General features: G+C 40.5%; 1 protein-coding gene and 1 non-coding gene across 2 annotated transcripts in view; one reads left to right on the top strand and one right to left on the bottom strand.

The window, feature by feature from the left end:
- The window catches only part of SPATS2 (spermatogenesis associated serine rich 2), a 146836-nt gene that overhangs the window by 99364 nt on the left and 30794 nt on the right, over nt 1-16678 (bottom strand). The window lies entirely within an intron of this gene.
- LOC122892814 lies at nt 6986-7088 on the top strand. Its single transcript, XR_006381495.1, has one exon. It is a non-coding gene; the product is annotated as a U6 spliceosomal RNA (small nuclear RNA).

Genomic DNA, 16678 nt, shown 5'->3' with positions numbered 1-16678 from the left:
CTGGCTTCCTAAGACCCAAATTAAAAACATCTCTAATACTACCAGTCTCTATGGAATTACGGATTTCACAAAGCAGCTTTTTTCCTCACACAGGATCAAACTAATCCCCTGACACTCCGAGGAAAGAAAGAGTAAAATCAAGTTGTACCAAAAATCTTTATACTCGGCATTCATTCAGAGCCTTCCAAACTACTCTCCTGGCTTATAACATGCCAGAAAAAAATTGCTCTAGCAAGTAATTATTTTGTCCAAAAACGAACAGGGCAATTTAGGTTGGAAGTAATTTGCTGTCCATGTCATTCATAAATCCATGCTCCTATATTATAATTCTCAAAATTAATGCATAATTCATGCAGCATATCATGCATTAAATATTTTAAAAGATAAGGTTTCATCGAGTTGAAATTAGTTAAGTCATACTAGCGGATTTAAAAGCATGAAAAATTAACTCTTCCTTCTCCTCACCTCTACTCCCTCCAAACTAACAGGTACCCTTCATTTCGTAATATGTGCCAAATAGGGGAAAAAAGGGAATGCAGACAAACAAAACAAGTGAAAGTTATAGAAGGCTAATCCCAAAAGGAGACTTGCCTCTTCCAAATTGTAACTGAAGTTAAAAGACTATATAGTGAGAAGTCTTTACATTTTCAGGAGTTCAAGATAGGTATGTACCGTGCTCCTTCTTGGGAATGTAACTCATTCCAAAATGTTCTTTCCTGACTCTTCAGAAGGTTCTTATACCACCACCAACTGGCATGTGTTTAGAGGATTCTATTAAAGCTTCATAAAAGCATCTTTCAAGTTCCAAGTAAAAAAACAACTGAATCATTTAAAATAAAAGCTTTTTCTCTCTACCCTCAATTCAACAACGTATATAAATCCGGAAACCAAGAAAAATAAAACAGGTAAGCGATTAAATACAAGCACTTGTTCTCTAGAAATGGGAAGAGTATGGCAGGCAGTTAATTCTATAACAACTTCCTATTCCCTAAGCTATCTTCTCTTTTTGGATCATCAGAGAATTTGGGTGAATCTCTCATGATGTACAAATCCAGAAAGAAAGATGAAGAGAGAAGCAAAAGGGGAAGAAAAATCAAAAAGGAAAGAACAGAAAAATGCAATATTCGCATTGGTTCTTTGAACATAAATAAATACAGCAAAACATACTCACTGCCACCCTCCTTTCATCTAGTGAGAAAAGGCGGGGTGGGGGGCTGGGGGTGGGGATAACACAATAGCCTCTATAAACACGAACCATAAAATACCCCAACTTTTCTGAATGTTTTAACTCCAGAGCCAGCTCACTATATGAGGTGAGCAAAATCTCTTCAGATGGGATCAGGCAGTAGACAGTTCTAGAGACCATACCTTAATGCTATTTGAAGTCTCTTATAACCTGCTTTACCACTTTCTCTGGAGTCCTCAAATTTAAAATCATTTCTATCATCTACCTACTTTTCAAATTTTCCCTTAGAAGTATCCCTGCCAGCATTAAGAGAGCTAGCTAAACTAATCCAAATGAAATTGAAAATGACAAATGGGCATACCTACTCTTTATCGCTTATAAAAATGTTACTCAGAGAGTCAAACAAATCTGTAAATGGTAGAATTTTCTATAATTTGATAGTTTTTCTTCTTTGTTTCTTTTGTTTTCTCTTTTGGGATGGAAGCACCATTACGCCTACTCTCATACAAAAGGAAAAAGAATGCGAAGTCCAAAGCTTCCAGGACTTATCTCTAGAAGAAAAAAGAGTTATTTGTTTCTTTCTGTAAAGAGGTGTTTGTTGCTGTGAAGTCTCCTTCCACAGCTCTCCCACACCTCCATTCTTTTTTTTTTTTAAGATTTTATTTATTTATTTGACAGACAGAGATCACAAGTAGGCAGAGAGGCAGGCAGAGAGAGAGGGGGAAGCAGGTTCCCTAAGGAGCAGAGAGCCCAATGTGGGGCTCTATCCCATCATGACCTGAGCTGAAGGCAGAGGCTCAACCCACTGAGCCACCCAGGCACCCCCCCAACCTTTTTTTTTTTTTTTTTTTTTTTTTTTTTTTAAGATTTCCTTCCTTCCTTCCTTTGTCAGAAAAAGAGAAAGCACAAGCAGGGGAGAAACAGGCAGGGGGAGAAATAGGCTCCCCACTGAGCAGGGAGCTGGATGCAGGATTCCATTCCAGGACCCTGGGATCATCACCTGAGCCAAAGGCAGAGGTTTAACAGACTGAGCCACCCAGGTATCCCACAGCCGTCCATTCTTGAACATTAAATGAAGGGACGTGTTCACCTACCTACCCCCATGAATAGGGAAAAGAAAGCCTGTTCTAACAAAGTATAACCTCCTATATTCTAGCTTCCAAAACTTTTTGATAGGTGTATGTGTGGAACATTTTGTGTTTTAAAACAAGTTTATACATTCTTCGATCCTACCCCCATCAAACGTAGAGTCTAATTCTCCTCCCCATGAAGAGAATGAAGCAGAAGTGACATTGAGTAAGGTCATAAAAGGTGATTTTAGGTTATAAAAGGTGATAAAACTTCTGCCTGACACTCACTGAGGACAGGCAACTTTAGACTCCGGAATCACCAACTAAGATATCCAACTACCCTAAAGCCCTCATGCTGGCCTGGGTATGAGACAAGATGTCACAATTATAGAGATGTCCAAGAAGTGCCGGCTGCTTGAGTCTTTCCAGCCCAGCCGCCTGATCTGTGGATGAGGAATCCCAGAAGATGACTCCAGGCCCAAGTACCATCTGCCTCCAACTGTGTAAGAGAGGAAGCCTTTTAAATGATTCCAACCCAGCTATTATCTGATTGCTTCCTCATTAAAAACACTGAGAAGAAACTGCCTAGCCAGGTTCAAACATCAGAACCATAATCGATTGAAAAAAAAAAAAAAAAAGACGTTGTTTTATACCACTAGGTTTGCGATGATGTATTACACAGCAGTAGACAACCAAAGCAGATTTTGGTTATAGAGTTGCTTCCAAATAATGTAAACATTTGGCTTCCAGATTAGAGGACTGTACAAAGTCAGAAGTAGCGGGAAGTGTTAGTGAGAGCCTGAAAGGGTCTTAACGTCACTGTTAGGAAAAGCCTCGAGGAAGCTGTCAATAAAGACTTAAAACAGGGGTCAGCAAACTACAGTCTACCAGCAAAATACAAACGGCTACCTGCTTTGGTAAATAGTTTTTCTGAAACACAGCCCCACCCGTTCATCTACATATTGTCTACGGGTGCCTTCTCACTAGACAGCAAAGTTAAGCAGATGTGCCAGTGACCACAGGGCCCCAAAGCCTACAATATGTATTGTCTGGCCCTTGACAGAATAAAGTTGCTGATCCTTGGCTTAAAAGAAAGTGAGAAAAGTGTTACTGAAAGCTGAAGGAAAGAAAATTCTATTAGATAAGTGGAAAGTTTAGCAAAGCTGTCACCTCAAATAATGTTGAAAACAGAAAATATAACCAATGAACTGATGAATATGGGTAAGGAAATTTCCAGGCAGAATATCAAAAGTTGGGGCACCTGGGTGGCTCAGCCATTGGGCATCTGCCTTCCGCTCAGGTCATGGTCCCACAGTGCTGAGATCCAGCCCCACATCGGGCTCCCTGCTTGGCTGGGAAGCCTGCTTCTCTCTCTCCCACTCCCCCTGGCTTGTGCTCCCTCTCTCGCTGTCTCTTTCTGTCAAATAAATAAATAAAATCTTTAAAAAAAAGAATATCAAAGTGTCAACTTGTGTTTTTCAGCTAAGTATCATAAAGTACAGGTACAGAGATGAGAAGAATTATGTAATTTTCAAAATACAGAGGAAATATAAAGGAGTCAGGACTTGGTAGGTCCAAAAATAAAACTGTTTCTTACTCCCATATAGCAAACATTTCTCAAATTAAGAAATGCCGAGGGGCGCCTCAGTGGTTTAGTCACTTAAGCATCTGCCTTCGGCTCACGTCATGGTATGGAGCCCCACATCATCCAGCTCCTTCTCCCTCTGCCTGCTACTCTCCCTGCTTGGCTCTCCTGCTATCTCTCTCTCTCTCTCTCTAATAAATAAATAAAATCTTTTTTAAAAAAATAAGAAATACCTTCTGGAGAAAGATCAAACCCAAGGCAGTATCAGGGACACAGGGCCCAAAGATTAAACATTTGTTTAGACCAAGGATTGGCATTTTCCATAAAGGGGAAGATAAATGTTGTAGACTTTGAGGGCCATATACAGTCTCTGTTGAACATTCTTCTTCTTCTTCTTCTTCTTCTTTTTTTACAACTCTTTAAAAATGTAAAAGCAAATATTAGCTCACTGGCAATAGCTGACCAACCCTAGTGTAGACTTCAAAAGAGATTTAATTTAAAGTGGTACCTCACAATTCCTTTCAAACAAAAAGACTTCTAAGAATCTTAAAGGTGTTGTCCCACAAAAACTTTAAATGGAGCTGAGAGGGTTCAGGACATGCTGCCCTAAAATAAGGTATATTGACATACTGAATATTTTAAGCTGAAGGTGCTTGAGAAAATGGCGGAAGCAGGAAGGTCATTCTAACCTTTCCCCTGCTCTTCTGCCCTGAAGCAGGTCATAAAAGTCTCATATGAGAGGTGCCCTCTCTACACGTGGAATAAGGGAGCATTCTTACCTCCAAAGGCACAGGGACATAGAGAAGAATCCTAGCAAACAGGCCTTGCTAAATTTCCCCCAGTTCGCTACACTTTCTTCATACTAACTTTGTCTTACATTTCTCCACAACTGCCCATACGTAATCAAACACAGCATAAAAATACTAAGGCTTAAACATTTCTTCAGGTTAAAAATATAACTACCCAGGGCGCCTGGGTGGCTCAGTGGGTTAAAGCCTCTGCTTTCGGCTTAGGTCATGATCTCAGGGTCCTGGGATTGAGCCCAGCATCGGGCTCTCTGCTCAGCAGGGAGCCTGCTTTCCTTCCTCTCTCTTTGCCTGCCTCTCTGCCTACTTGTGATCTCTGTTAAATAAATTAAAAAAAAAAAAGTCTCATAGGCAAATTAGATGTAATTCTTCTAAAATTAAGTAGTATTCCTCAAAAGCAGATCTTCCCCGAAATCTTCCCCATCTCACTAAGTAAATCTATAAATAAATAAATAAATAAATAAATAAATGTAACTACCCTACAACCCAGCAATTGCCCCACAAGGTGTTTACACAAAGAATACAAAAATACCGTGGATGGAACTAGAGGGTACTATGCTAATTGAAACACGTCAATCAGAGAAAGACAATTATAAGATCTCACTCATACACGGAATTTAAGAAACAAAACAGAGGATCACCCGGGAAGAGAGGAAAAAATAAAACTGGAGGAAATCAGAGAGGGAGACAAACCATAAGAGACTCTTAAAGGAAACAACAGAGGGTTGCTGGAGGGGAGTGGGGTGAGGGGATGGAGGAACTGGGTGATGAGCTTTAAGGAGGGCACGTACTGCAATGAGCACTGGGTGTTATACAAATGATGAACCACTGACCTCTACCTCTGAAACTAATAATACATTATGTGATAGTTAACTGAATTTAAATTAAAAAATAAAGTCTTAGGAAGCAAGCAAAAAACCAAAAACATAAATAAAATTTTAGAGAAAAAAATAGAATATGAAATACTAATTCAAAGGGATACATTAACCCCAATGTTTAAAGCAGCATTATCTCCAATAGCCAAACTATGGAAACAGCCCAAGCGTCTATCGATAGATTAATAGATAAAGAAGTTGTAGTACACACATGTAGTACTATGTATGTAGTACATACACACACACACACACACACAATGGAGTATTTCTCAGCCATAAAAAAGAATGAAATCTTGCCGTTTGCAACGATGTAGATGGAACTAGACAGCAATAAGCTAAGTGAAATAAGTCACTGGGAGAAAGACAAATACCATATGACTTCACTCATATGTGGAATTTAAGAAACAAAACAAATGAGCATGGGGGAAAAAACAGAGAGATGCAAACCAGGAAACAGACTCTTAACTACAGAAAACAAACTAATGGTTACCAGAGGGGAGGTGGGTGGGGGCAATGGGGAAATGGGAAAGTAAGAGATGGGGATGAAGGAAAGCACTTGTGATGAGCACCAGGGGGTGTGCATAAATGTTGAATCACTATATTGTAACCTGAAACTAGTATTATACTGTATGTTAACTGGAATTTTTTAAATTGGAATTTAAATATGAACTTCAAAAATAAACATTTCTTCAGGTCTTCATTTACTAATAAAAGTACCCCTGCCACATAAAACTTATATTAAATACATGTGTATCCTTTTAATCGGTCTTTGTCAATTTAATTTTCAGACCCAGCCAGGATCTTAAGAGGTCAAGGAAAACTTTTTCCTCTTCTACAGAGCCTAAGGTAGAGAAAGACATATGATTGTCTGTGTGTGGCTTTTGTCTAACAGAGTGAACCCCTCAAAAGGATTCACAGAGAATTCTATGTTGAGAAACACTGTCATCTTGGACTAAAAAAAAGACAGACAAAATGAAAAGAGGTTTTTGGGACAAACACCCCCTTCATATTCAAGCCCTATGGTTTAGGAAATTACTCAGCTGCAAACAAAGGATACGTTTTATGGAAAAGGAGGGTGAATTCAAAGGGCAAAACCAAGAGCTATGAAGGATGGTTCCCCAGCAATACAGCAGAGTTCTAATCACGGAAGTGATGATATGGGCCTGGCTGGATTTCAGATTTGCTGTGGACCAGCAACTATTGTGTTCCTTACATTTTTCTTTTATTTTTTAACAGAAGTGTCCGTAGTGGTTATCTTATGCCTGTCCACTGTTGCATATTGGGTGGCTAAGGAGAGATGACATTTCTCTTTAGCTTATAGGTCCTCAAAGTGAAAGTAATGGTACCCAGGGAGCTACACATGAGGAACACTATCCAAATAGCCTAACCTGCACGGGGATCTGCTTTAGATGATAAGATCCTAGACCTCAAGCCTGAGCATGATGACACATGAGGTAAGATCCCTCTGTTTGGCAGCACAGATACTAAAATTGAAACAATACAGAAAAGACTAGCATGGCCCCTGCCCAAAGATGACATGCAAATTCTCAAATTTGCGAAGTGTTCCATATTAAAAACAAAAACAAAGACACGTCTGAGAAGGGGTAAGTGTGTTTTGCACTCGGGAGGAATGTAAATTCGTGGCCAGAAGAACAACCAAAGTGGCTTTAAAATATGTCTGCATATTCTTGACAATCTTCCCAGAAAGAGGTGGAGTCTAATTCCCTTCCCTTTGAACATGGGTTGGCCTTGATGACTCATTTCTAATGAATAAAATGCAGCAGAAATGACACTGATTCTGAATTTAGGTCATAAAAGACAATACACCACCCATCTGATTCTCTTACTCAGAACAAGTGCTTTTGGAGCCCCAAGCCTCCATGTAAGAATTCTGGGTGCTATGAAGCCACTATGCTGGGACTACACAGAAACAGAGACAGGGATGTTCAAGGAGTTATTTCAGATCTTACTTATTTGCACTTTCCTGCTCAAGGGCCAGAGCAATGAGTCTACAAAGAAAGAACGCAAGGCCCATCGGACACAAGTGCATGAAAGAACTTGTACAAGAATCACTTAGATAAGCCTAGTCAACACCCAGAACCTTAAGAGTTCTACACCAAGTTAGAAGCGGTTTTATCCCTTGGCAATAGAAAACTGCAACAGCATGCCTGGGGACACCAGCCTGAAATGCTGGAAGGTCACACTTACTTAGACTGCCTTGCTGTATATACCAACCAAATGACACCAAACAACATTTTAGCTCATCCAGCTCCTACCAAAATAATTTGATTTGATCTTCATTTGATCACGCTAAAGATATTTTATGACTGATCTAACATATACACAATTACAATGTGACAATTATGTTTCAAATTGTCTGCCAATGTTATTTAAAATCACCTACATTTATACACACAATCTGTTTCTTATTATTTCAGTTTCATATTATTTTAGTTATTTTATAATTATTTTTGAAATGATTAAGTAATTTGAGACTGCTAGTCATACTACCTCCTCTACAACATAACACTAATTTTTAGTGTCGTCAAATGTGGTTATAGGGGCGCCTGGCTGGCACGGTATTGGGTGTCTGCCTTCGGCTTGGGTCTTGATCCTAGGATCCTGGGATCAAGCCCCTTATTGGGTTCCTGGCTCAGCAGAGAGCCTGCTTCTCTCTCTATAGCTTCCCCATGCTTCTGTTCCCTCTCTCCCTATAAAATCTTTTTTTTTTTAAAATGTGGTTATACCTGCAACAGAACTTAGAATAATCATCACTAATATATAATAACCACTGTTTCTACAGTCTTCATTTTTTTTTCTAAAAGGCATTTTTGCAGGCACCTGAGTGGCTCAGTCTGTTCAGCATCTGCCTTTGGCTCAGATCATGACTCCAACATCCCAGGATCAAATCCCATGTTGGGCTCCCTGCTCAATGGAGAGTCTGCTTCTCCCTCTCCCTCTGCCCTGTTCATGCTGTCTCTCTCAAATAAATATATTTTTTTAAAAAAAATTTTAAGAGGCATTTTTTAAAAGAATTTATTTAATTAATTTATTTCTTTATTGAGCACAAGCACCGGGAGGGGCACAGGGAGAAGAGGGAATCTCCAGCAGACTCTGTGCTGAGGGTGAAGCCCAATCTCATGACCTGAACCAAATCATGAGTCAGACACTCAACTAACTGAGCCCCCCAGGCTCCCCAGGTCTTTCCATTTTTTTTTTCAAGATTTTATTTATTTATTTGATAGACAGAGATCACAAGTAGGCAGAGAGACAGGCAGAGAGAGAGGGGGAAGCAGGCTCTCAGAGGAGCAGAGAGCATGACGCGGGGCTCGATCCCAGGACTCTGGGATCATGATCTGAGCCGAAGGCAGAGGCTTTAACCCACTGAGCCACCCAGGCACCCCAGTCATTCCATTTTTGAATGCTATGATCTATATCCTGGGAAAATAAATCATCTGCATTTGAAGATACCCAATTCAATGTGTTTTAGATCACTGACACAGAATTAATGTTCACAGATTATAAACATGGTTAAGCTCACCTTCCACAGAGAAACTAAAACCACTGAGCCAAAACTAATTGGTCCCAGTAGAATGGAAGAAGATACTCTGGAACAGGAAAAGCAAGGAAGCCTGAGGTAAAGACAACTTACTCTGAAATTCTCCATTGTGAAAGCATTCCCAATTAGACATTTTAAGGAAAAAAGCCTTAATCGTCCATGCCACCAAATAACTAAAACATCCTAAATTATTTAGCAGCAGTTTAATTAACCTTTCTCACTCTTCCCTAGACTGTCAAATGTTTGATTTTTTTTTTTTTTAGCAAGCAAGCACTGAGAAGAAAAAGTCAAATATAATCACAATCAGTTTGAGAAGAAATTTTAAAAAATAAAATAGTGTTCTGCTTTAGATGTGGGTTTTTTTTTTTTTAAGATTTTATTTATTTATTTGACAGAGAGAGAGACGTCACAAGTAGGCAGAGAGGCAGGCAGAGAGAGAGGAAGGGAAGCAGGCTCCCTGCTGAGCAGAGAGCCTGATGTGGGGCTTGATCCCAGGACCCCGGGATCATGACCTGAGCCAAGCAGAGGCTTTAACCCACTGAGCCACCCAGGCACCCCTAGATGTGATTCTTTGACCACTAAATATTATATATACCCAAAGCTTGGGTAACTGAAAGGAAAGAGGTTAGTGTGAAAAGTCTCTTTAACCCACAATATGGCTGATTTTAAAAATCAGCCTGGGTTCTAGGTCCTGAAAGCATAGCTACTGCAAAGAAAAAAGGTTCTTAAGATTTTTATTTATTTATTTGACAGAGAGTGACACAGGGAGAGAAGGAACACAAGCAGGGGGAGTGGAAGAGGGAGAAGCAGGCTTCCCACTGGGCAGGGAGCCCGATATAGGGCTTGATCCCAGGACCCTGGGATCATGACCTGAGCCGAAGGCAGATGCTTAACACCTTAGCCACCCAGGTGCCCCACAAATTCTGAAATAAATAAAGACTTCCCACAGAGAATCCATAACTACTTCGTTCTTCCTTCCTCATGCAAAAGTCCCAATCCTTCAACAAAACTGACTTTGGGTGTCAGAAAAACACTAAACTTACTGAACTTAGTCACCCTGAAGAATCAATATTTGAGAGCCACTAACCTTCCTATGAGATTAAAGACTGTAAACAGTATAATGCAACATAGTAGAAAACATTCTGGATTCCCCCTCAAAAAATTCCTTTTAAGCTCTACATCAAGAAAATGTGCCCTTCGGGGTGCCTGGGTGGTTCAGTGGGTTAAAGCCTCTGCCTTCAGCTCAAGTCATAATCCCAGGATCCTGGGATCAAGCCCCACATTGGGCTGGCTCTCTGCTTGCCAGGGAGCCTGCTTCCCTATCTCTCTCTCTGCCTGCCTCTCTGCCTACTTGTGATCTCTGTCAAATAAATAAATAAAAATCTTAAAAAAAAAAAGAAAAGAAAAAAAATGTGCCCTTCTACTTACCACCCCATCTTCCAGTACTGAATACAGGGATAAACACATTAGTGAGCACTCAAAACTGTGCATAAATGAATCGATATTTTGCCTTTATCTCCCAGGTAAGAAACTTGCTTCTAGTTCCATTCTACTAGTAATAATCTCCAGAACCCTGGGAAAACTACTTGCTCTCTCAAGCTTTAGAGTCCAATATACAACATAAAATGAGGTGAGGTGGAGAGTTGGGAGGAGGATTAGACATTAAGTCTCCTGAGGGCAACAACTGTCTTATTCAATACCTCTGTAACCCAGTCTAATAAAGTGGCTATTGTACATTCAAATATGTACTGAATGAAGTTTCTTCCAGCCCTGACTCCGTAATTCTTTATCATTTGCTTAAATTACATTTATTTTCTAAGCATGCAGTATATAGTCCAACATTCCTTCTGTACACTCAGCTCAATTAATAGTAAAGGACTTTTAAAACTAGAATACTGAGACACCTGGGTGGCTCAATCAGTTAAGCATCTGCCTTCAGCTAAGGTCATGATCCCAGAATCCAGGGATCGAGTCCAAAATCAAGCTCCCTGCTCAGGAGGAAGCTTGCTTCTCCATCCGTCTGCTTCTGCCCCCCGCTCCGCCCCCAGCTTGTGCACTCTCCCACTCGCTTGCTCTCTCTCTCTGACAAATGAATAAATAAATCTTTAAAAACTAGGGGCACCTGGGTGTCTCAGTCATTAAGCATCTGCCTTTGGTTCAGGTCATGATCCCAGTGTCCTGGGATCGAGCCCCACATCAGGCTTTCTGCAGAGCAGGAAAAGCAGAGCTTTGCCCATTCCCCCACTCCTCCTCCTTATGTTCCCTCTCTCTCGCTGTCACTGGGTCTTTCTCTGTCAAATAAATAAAAAATAAATAAAAATTTAAAAATAATAAATAAAACTAGAATACTTCCAAAATCGTCTCCACCTCTTCACACAGGTGCTTTGCATGACGGATATTATTTATCCCCTAGATGTAGTTTTTAAAAACGTTAAGACTGTGGGTCGGGGGAGGGAAGGGGGAAGGCTCCTGGTGGCTCAGTCAGTTAAGCACCCAAGTCTTGATTTCACCTCAGGTCATGATCTCAGGATTGTGAAGTTGATCCCCGTGTCGGACACTGCCCCAGGTCTCCCTCTGCCACCCCCATCATGCTCTCTCTCAAAAAAATTAAAATAATAAAAATAAATAAAATAAAAAGGTAAGATGTGGACAAAGACAGGATGCCAGAAGCAATACAATTTTCCAGATTCTTCTGAGCTGAGTTTTACAGTTTAATTTTACTGTGCTACTTAAATAGACTATTAGAAGTACCTGGAATAGTGAGGTTAATCCATTGCAATCCAAAATGTATTCCAAAGTCAAACACAATGTATTATCTATTCTGTATGTCCATCCTTTAGCATAAGTGATTGAGAACTGTACACATTTATTTCGGCTCATGCTTTTCACAGTATACAACCAATAACTCCCACCAACTCATTATCTAGAGTTCTTTCTGTAACACCGTATAAAAGCTGGTATTTAAAAGGATCTTGCACCTCTGGAACACTATCATCTCCAATTTAGGTGTAGCGTTCAAAAAGTTGGCCCATCTCTGCTATCGGGTAGTAATGCCTGCAATAAATTCAAGAACTTCAGCTCAAATAAGTTATTACAGTTGACATATTCCCAAATCATCCTAATTATTAAAATCTAGTAACTTTTGAAATATTAACCCATATCCTCACTAGTAACTTACAGTTTGTACCCTGCCACTTAGCATTTACTTTATGTTCACTCAGTCACCTACTGTGTGCCAGATATTGTTCTAGTCCAAGGGTCAGCAAACAAAATTTCTCAATAAAGGGCCAGACAGCAAACACTGTAGGCTTTACAGACCATATGGTCTCTGTCAAGTACTCAGCTCTGCTGTTGGTGTGTCAGAGCAGCCACAGACAATGCACTGATGTATGAGCGTGGCTGTGTTCTAATTCAAGTGTATTTATAAAAACAGGCAACTGGCCATTTTTTTAGCTTACCAGTCCCTATTCTACACCTGTGGGGAGACAACAGTGAAATAAATTTTTAAAATTAAAATTAAGGGCGCCTGGGTGGCTCAGTCATTTGAGCATCTGCCTTCAGCTCAGGTCATGATCTCGGGGTCTAGGGACAGAGCCCCACTTTGGGCTCCCTGCTCAGTGGGGAGTCTGCTTCTCCCTCTCCATTGCTCCTCCCCTTGCTCATGATCTCTCTCACTCTCTATTGCTCTCTCTCAAATAAATAAAATAATTTCAAAGTTAAAATTAATTAATTAATTACACATGCATAAGCACACAGCCTATCACATGTTGGTAAATGCTATGGAGAAAAAGAAAGCAGGGTAAGGGAAATAGAGCCAGGGCCTCACTGATATGGTGACATTTGAGCCTTACACCTAAAGAAAGAGGAAAGGCCATGCTACCAATACAGGAGAAGCATTTCAGGGAGAGGTAATAGGAAGCATAAAGGCTTTAAAGAAGGAACAACCTGGATCTTAGAAAAAAAGCAACAATGTCACTGTGGCTGAAGGGACATGAAGAGCAAAGAGTCATAGGTAATTAGGCCAGAGAGGTAAACTGAGAACAGACTCTACAGTCTTTCAGGCCACTGTCAGATCTTGGTCTTTTACTCTGAGATGGAAAACCACTGGAAGGTTTTGAGCAAAATACTGACAATCTAATTTGACTTATTAGAGGATCATTCTGGATGTGTATAGAGACAAGAGCAAAAGCAGGGAATAAGCCAGAAGGCTAAATGTAGTAATAATCCAGGAAAGAGAGAATGGCAGTTTGAATCTTGGTGGTAGCAGCAGAAATGGTGATCAGATTCAGTATGAATCCTGAAGGTAAAACATATCAGATGGGAAATGCTGCAGAGACAGAGGCATCAAGGATGATTCTCAGGTTTTAGGCTCAAGTAACTGAAAGGACAGTCTTTATGTTCTAATAATGCCGGGCAGAAACATTAAGTTTGAGATGCATATTAGACATTCACATAGAAACATTAAGTAGGCAATGGAGTATACAAGTTTGAAGTTAATATACTTTTACATTATGCCTGTTCCCAGTATGTTCAATCTCTCCAACAGGTACAAAATCCTTAAGAACAAAAACACCTCACTTTTCACTTTACTCACAAGTATCATCCTCAAGACTATCTGCTCCTACTTTATATACAGTTCTAATAAGGTTAGATTTCTAGGTTCTGAATCTATAAAAGACAGCAACAGCAAATTTAAAGAAGGGAGAAGGAGCTATAACTGACAGTTGACAAAGGAATGGATATTACAAAAAGCTGACAGAAACCAGAAATATCTAGCATTCTGAGATGATCTACCATACGATCAAGCAGCTGTATATGTGTCAGTAAGTTAGTAGTCCCTGAAGGTCTTTTGCTATAGCACAAAATATTCCTAATTATCTTTTTTTTTTTAAGATTTTATTTATTTATTTATTTATTTGACAGAGATCACAAGTAGGCAGAGAGGCAGGCAGAAAGAGAAGAAGGAAAGCAGGCTCCCCACTGAGCAGAGAGTCTCATGTGGGACTTGATCCCAGGACCCTGGGATCACAACCTGAGCCGAAGGCAGAGGCCTTAGCCCACTGAGCCACACAGGCACCCCCCTAATTCTCTTAAATTCAGTTGAAAAATCAACTTTTCAATGACATCATACTTTCTAAAAATATTGCTATTCTAAGTGGAAGAAATGGGGATGCCTAAGTGGCTTAGTTGGTTAAGCACCAGCCTTTGGTCCAGGGTCCTCGGAATGAGTCCCATATTGGACTCCTAGTTCAGCTGGGAGCCTGGTTCTCCCTTTGCCTGCTATTCCCCCTGCTTATGCTCTCGGGCTCTCTTTCTCTCTGTCAAATAAATAAATAAATAACCTTTTAAAAGCAGGGAAGGGCACCTCGGTGGCTCAGGTGGTTAAGCATCCATCTTTGGCTCAGGTCGTGGTCTCAGGGTCCCAGGTCCCTGGGTCTCAGGATCCAAGGTGGTCCTCAAACTCCTCCTTGGGTTCTCTGCTCAGTGGCAAGTCTGCTTCTCCCTCTCCTTCTGTGATCGCTTTCCCTCTCTCTTAAATAAAATCTTTAAAAAATAAATGTATAAAAAAAAATAAATGAAAGAAATGGCTGGCTTAGTCAGTAGAGCATGTGATTCTTGATCATGGAATTGTGGGTCTGAGCACCACACTGACTGTAGAGATTACTTAAAAAAAATAAAATAAAATCTTAGGGGCACCTCGATGGCCCAGTTGGTCAAGCATCTGCCTTCGGCCCAGGTCATGGTCCCGGGGCTGGGATGGAGTGCCACACTGGGTTCCCTTCTTCCTCTCCCACTCCCCCTGCTTGTGTTCCCTCTCTCACTGTCTCCCTCTGTTAAATTTTTTAAAAATTAATTAAATTTAAAAAATAAAATTAAGGGGAAAAGGGAGGGGGATACCTGGCTGGTTCAGTCAGAGAAGCATACGACTTGATCTTGGGGTCAGGAGTTGGAGCCCTATGCTGGGTGTAAAAAGATTACTCAAATAAATAAACAAACTTAAAAAAAAAAAAAGCTGGGGGAGGGGAGAAATAGTATGTAAGAGTTAATATCAATTATCTGAAAATTTGATGTATGTGTTATTCTCATGGTATTTGTTCCAAGGGAGCAAATGAAATTACTTACATGAACATCACTGAATAAACATTTATTTTGGACTCATCCTATGCTGGAAATGATGGACATAAGAAAAATCAATCCACCATTCAAGTTGAGCCTCTTCTTGAGGGATGGAAATATAAACAACTAATTGCAGTACAATGTAATTGGTAGGCTGAAAACAGAATTTGAATTCAGCTATCTGGGTTTGAATATTGCCACTAGACTTGGCTTATGGTTGGAATTGCTAACCATTAACTTGCCAGCCATTCAGAAGAGGTAGCAGGCCACAGCTGACCTACGAGCAGTGTCTTCCACCCCGGGTGTACAGGAATATTGGGGTGATCAGAATATATGGTGATCAGAACAGATGATTCTATTCCCTATTTCCTGGGTAACAAAGGTTTGGAGAGAGTCAAGCTGTGGTGCTAGACATGTAACTCTCCTTCCCATTCTCTTCGCCTAGCTAACTGCGGCTCATCTTTCAGGTCTCTGCTTCCAGGTCACTACTAACCTGTACTCTTCCCCTCCCTACCCTACCTGAGACTAACCCGATGCTTTTACTACAGGCTTCCAAAGAACCCTCGCTATAAAGCCCTCACATTAAATTATAATTTCTGGTTTAACTGTCTTTCCTGCTAGATTTTAAGTCCATGTAAATGGGAACCTTTCTACATGCTCAACACGATATCCTGAACATCTGGCCCAGTGCTTGGTGCATAGTAAGTGCTGATAAATACCCAATGAAATGAATGAATCGAACACTAGCTGAGTCTCCCGTCCAGCAACAGCTCTTTCAGGAACCCGTCAAACACACAAATCCTTGTAGGCACTTGAGTGGTTTAGTTGGTTAAGTGTTCAACTCTTGATTTCACCTCAGGTCACTATCTCAGGTTCGTGAGATCAAGCCCCATGACAGGCTCTCTGCTGAGCACAGAGCCTGCTTAAGATTCTTTCTCTCTCTCTCTGCCCCTCCCAGCCAGCCCTCCTTGTACTCTCTCAAATAAATCAATAAAACAAAACAAACAAAAAACACAGAGCTTGGGCAGATTCCCTCCTTCCAGACAGAACTTTACTCTTTCCTCCCAGGACATGGGTCAAACTCTTTCCCTCATCTAACTCCGTTTCCTAGAATCTCATTTCAGGAATCTAAAGCGAAGTCTCTCTGAAACTTCTTCCCGCCTTTCCCTTTCCAATCCTGACGGTAAGAGTCCCTAATTCCTTATTGTAATTCTGCTGTCATTTCCCCAGCAAACTAGTAACAGCATCATTTATGAGTTTCCAGAATATCTAGGCTACTTAAGAACAGGGTACTGAAAACATCTAGATGTTGTACTCTAAGTGATCAATAAAAAAGGGTAAAAAAAATAGAGGCAGGGCAGGTAAACAACAGGGAAAAGAACAAGAAATTCTGGTTTTGGTTTTTGGGGTTTTTTTAAAGATTTTTTATTTATTTGACAGAGAGATCACAAGTAGGCAGAGAGGCAGGGGGAAGCAGGCT

This window comes from Neovison vison, chromosome 12 (assembly GCF_020171115.1).
Source record: "Neovison vison isolate M4711 chromosome 12, ASM_NN_V1, whole genome shotgun sequence".
Lineage (NCBI taxonomy): Eukaryota > Metazoa > Chordata > Mammalia > Carnivora > Mustelidae > Neogale > Neogale vison.
Note: the sequence above shows the minus strand (reverse complement) of the source record. Positions and strands in the feature narration are given on the sequence as shown.